The following is a 4,939-nucleotide window of genomic DNA, read 5'->3' on the forward strand; positions in this document are numbered from 1 at the left end:
TAATGAAAAATGTGGCCCCCGTTTTAAAAAAGATCCCAAATTTTTTCCACAAGGGCAGCTTGGGTGAAGGTGGGGATGTGTCGATTACATTGACCCCCAGTGTTCAACTGGTATTTATTTTATCGACCCTGAATAGATGGAAGGCAAAATCGACCTTGGCAGAATCTGAACTCAGAACATAGTAATTGGTGAAATGCTACTAAGCATTTCATCCAGCATGCTAACGTTTCCACCAGCTCGCTGCCTTAATAATAATAATAATAATAATAATAATAATAATATCAACAAATGGCAATGTTTCTCTAAAAGAAACAGAGTAACTTCCAAAATACAAAGATCTGGAAATAGAGGTAACTCGAATGTGGAGCCTAAAAGCAGAAACAATTCCTGTTATAGTAGGTGCATTAAGTATGATAAAAAAAAACATTCAGAGAAATACATAGCAAAAACACCAGGACTTACAAGGATGTATAACATACAGAAAATAGCACTACTAGGCACTGCACACATGCTATGTAAAACACTTTCAATACAATGGTTCAAAGAGTTTAGAATGAAAATAAAGAAAGAAGGCCTACAAAAATCATCATTGCTTGGAACTGCAAGAGTGCAGAGTGCATAGAGCATGACCATATGTAAGTGTCACATTGGTCTGCTGGTTGTGGAAAGCTGACACTTTCCTTCATATCCAGGAAAATAAAACTGAGATTTTTCATGATAATATGATAGATAGATAGATAGATAGTAGGTAGGTAGGTAGGTAGACATAGATAGATAGATAAATAGATAGCAAAACAGGAATCTGGAAATTTTTGCTATCATTCATTCACAGTTACACGTTTCAATCGATATACATAATAGATAGATAGATAGATAGATAGATAGATAGATAGATAGATAGATAGATAGATAGATAGATAGATAGATACATCATCATCTCCTCTCTGGCATGTGTAGGACTACTGGTTGAAACAGGTTACAGGTTCCTATAAATATATTTAGGTATTTGTGTGTGTGTGTGTGTGTGTGTGTGTGTGTGCATTTGTGCATGTGTATAAGCATGCTTGTATATTTCTTTCTACACTGGTAAATAATATATATTCTTTCTACAAGGTAAATAATATATAGATATATTTTCTTTATATATCAATTCTAATCAAGCAGAACTATGACCAAAGACATATCTTTTTAATGACTATCCTGTACTACATTGCCAATGGAGTTATTTAATTATATAAGTTGGTATGGAGTGAGTTGAGGAAATTTGGCTGCTATGTCTAGCAGGCTGGGAGGCTTGAAGTGGACTGATGGAAGAGAGAGAGAGAAAGCGAGAGAGTGAGAGAAAGAGAGAGAGAGAGAGAGAGAGAGAGAGAGAGAGAGAGAGAGAGAGAGAGAGAGAGAGAAAACGAAAGAAAGAAAGAAAGGGAAGAAGACGGGAGAAGTTTGAGAAAGGATAGAGGGTTGGCAGAGAAAGAGTAGGTGAGGGAAAGAATAAAAAAAAAGACAGACAGAAAGACAGGCAGATGGGCAGGCTGACAGACAGAAACAGAGAAATAACTTTGACACAGATACAAGCAGATGTTCTCAGGAAAGACAGACGTACACACGCATACTATAGCAGAGGCTTGGACACACCTACATATACGAAGACACACACACATTAACTGCTAATGGGACACTTCTCAAGACATCTATCCAATTATAAACATATGTATAACCATGTATAAGTATAAACTACACCGGCCCCCACGCCATCTCCTTCGTTAGCTGTCTGGCTATTGACCCGGCTATCTGACTGACTCTCTACCCGGCTTGCCTAGCTGCTATCAAGCTAGTCCTTCTGAGATGGGACAGCATCGCTTCCAGTACCTCCACATGCATCACCATCTCAACCATCGCTTTCATCATTATCATCATTATCATCATCGTCGTCATCATCATCATCATCATCGTACGTAGAACACTGTCTTCGTTGAAACAACAACCACCAACACCACCACTGGTTGCAATCGTTCTTGGGTAAGTGACCAACAGATTTTTTTTTTTAATTACACGGCAAAATTCCTTGTTGATATTTGTTTGGGATATACAGGGTGTCGTTATTGTTGTTAAGTCGTTCCATATAAGTCCAGGCTGAACAGACCTACAATCAAAGATGTTCTAACCGTGACCATCACGAATATGTGTGTGTGAGTATGTATATGTGTGTGTGAGTATGTGTATGTGTGTGTGTAGCGATAGCAGCGTGGAGGACACACGATCTCAGATCAAAACATTTGTTATGCAAGTACTTCTTCGTGAGAAAGACAGACAGACAAACAGATAGATAGATAGATAGATAGATCTTTATACATGGAATAACCTGTTTTCGAAGACAGTAGGATGTGATTTGAAGGAAGTTTAGCTGCTTTGTAGTGCAGGGGCATTCGTACAGAATAGAGTCGGAAATTATTATGAGCACAAAATAACGGTAACTTTGTGCGTGCGTGCGTGTGGTGTGTGTTCGTTTCAAGCTTCGTAGATTTCGATTCTACGAAAGAAGTAAAACAAAAGTAACAAAACAAAAAAAAAAAATTGGTTGTGGTGGATTTTTAAACCATCCCCACTTTGTGATTTTTCATTTTTGACTTTTTCGAAACAATTTTTATTTTTCATATTTATCTTTTAAATCTCTAAGATAATGAGTCTTCAAAAATTATGCGTAAAATACACCTGAAAAAACAAATTTTCGTAAAAAAAATAAAAAGTCAGGACTGAAAAATTATCACCTAAGGGTTTGGGTTGAATCCCCTCCCCTATCAAAACCTTTTATTCTTTTTTTTTCTTTTTGTTTTGCAAAATCATAATCTACAGTGCTTGAAAAATACACGACCGAAGAAATTTACGGTTTTTGGAGCGCTAGATAATTTCCGACTCTATTCTACAGGGACGCCTGAGCTGGTCGGACGACCACGTAGAAAAACTCATGTTGGCTTTTCTCAATAGATATTTTTTTTTTCATTGAACTATTGAAAATATATTAATTTACCTTTAATTACATATATAATTTACCTTTAATTACATATATAATTTACCTGTCATAACATTAGAGAAGCCAATGAGATAGCCTATATGTGATCACACGAACAGCTACAAATTGCAGTCAACTCGCCCTCAAACCACACCCTACTGTCCTAAAACAACAAGAAAAGTAAAACAAGTTGAATAATATATTCCTTGGTTCTCTGCGCACACAAAAATATGGTATGGTCAAAGTTTGAAATGCCTTTGATCAGGGCTGACATAGGGCTATAAAGAACGACAAACGTTTGCTGGCAGACTTTCAGAGAAGCTGTCGCGATTAAAATGAGGTTTGTTTGTGGGATATGTAAACAAAATATGCGTAAACTCACGAGTTCACATCACGAATTTTGCAATAACGAAATAAGGAGAGAGAAAATACCGAAAAAAAAAATCTCATTTTAATCGTGACTGTTTAATGACAAGTTTAGGAAAAATACAATTTTGTATTTAATTCGCTTTCTGCATGCTTTTGATGCAATATATATATATAGGATAAACTAAAATAAGGAGATATATGGACGTCACAACCATTTATTTTATACCTGCTTTCACTGACAGAAATGGATATTAAGAACCAAGTCGAAGAGGATGAAACTGAGAAGGTGGGGGGGACAAAACGCTATAAGCCACCACCCGCTCCGTAAGCTAAATGGAAGAACACTTACGCCCTCTACATACTTCACTTAATTTATATGACAGTGAGCCTCTTGCACGGGCTTCAAAACTAGTCTAGTCCTTGATATACAAAATGCGATGCTCACAGTTGGGACGCTTTTGACATAAGTCTATTCGGTCAACGCTGACCTGGGCCTAAACAACAACGATGTTTTTGTTACTGCAGTTCTTGTGCATTCTTTGATATTTAAAAAAGAAATATGACGTGGGGTCATGGAATAGCAATATAGGAGATACGATGTTGTGATGTTCATGCTTTACCCAACGTCATTAGCAACATAAGTGAAACAAAATGAAAATTACTTCTACCAGGAATCGAAATCGTATCGCTGGACGACGAAGCACGAAAGGTGTTTACTACCTACTGTTAACAGGATTAAAGCAAGCAATAATTTTTTTCCTTTTGCGTTATCCCTTTTAACAATGTGTGAATGTATGAGTAGTTGTGTGTGTGTATGTGAAGTAGTATTGGCTGTCAACTTCGACTGGTGTGTCATTTCACCTGTCGCCGTTATCCCAGTTGGGCGTGTATTATTGGCTCTACAAATCTGTAGTCGATTAAATTAACTTCAGTACTTGGCTGGTACTTCATTTCATCGATCCTGGAAGGGTGAAAGACCCTCAGCTAGGTACGTTTAGTTGTCCTCGTAAGCGAATAAAACCTAGTAGCTTGTACTATGTTTTCACTAATTGTTTGGGGTGCCTGTGTAGTTACGAACTAACATAGACAACCTGGATGTAACAGCTGGAGAAAAGCCTGCACCATTACTCGGCTGGTACTCGTTTTCAATTGAGTAGACAAAAGCGACGCAAAATATAATGTCTTGATCGCCTAGAATCAAACTCACAGCCTTATGATCGTGAGACTCACACCCTAACCACGAAACTGTGCGCTTCATCGGGGGTGGGTACAAATCTGGGATCTATTTTAAAACGGGGGCCACATTTTTCATTAATGTTTTACGTAGTGTTTTTGGTACGGAAAGACTTTCAAACTTCGTATACTTATCTATTTTGTGTTATAGAACAGAAAAATATTTTTGTATTCGAATTTATTTCATGTAAAAAATTGTCTTATTTCGATAATTTCAACCAATCACTGACAAGTATTCAGTTGTTTATATTTACTCCTTTGGCTGATTAAGCGATGTAAAGCGTATTTAATCTCCATACCTTCGTTTTATTTGCTTTTTTCATTTTA

At 37.0% G+C, this 4,939-nt stretch overlaps 1 long non-coding RNA gene across 2 annotated transcripts in view; it reads left to right on the plus strand.

Annotated features, from left to right (window-relative positions):
- The window catches only part of LOC128247819 (uncharacterized), a 37,039-nt gene that overhangs the window by 10,513 nt on the left and 21,587 nt on the right, over positions 1 to 4,939 (plus strand). Inside the window, exon 1 of one of the 2 annotated variants that reach the window (XR_008264140.1) lies at positions 1,446 to 2,019. The exons of the other annotated variant lie outside the window; for it this stretch is intronic. This is a non-coding gene — a long non-coding RNA (uncharacterized LOC128247819). Of the gene's footprint in view, positions 1 to 1,445; positions 2,020 to 4,939 lie in introns of those variants that run through there. 2 annotated transcript variants of the gene reach the window in all.

This window comes from Octopus bimaculoides, chromosome 5 (assembly GCF_001194135.2).
Source record: "Octopus bimaculoides isolate UCB-OBI-ISO-001 chromosome 5, ASM119413v2, whole genome shotgun sequence".
NCBI classification, from domain to species: domain Eukaryota; kingdom Metazoa; phylum Mollusca; class Cephalopoda; order Octopoda; family Octopodidae; genus Octopus; species Octopus bimaculoides.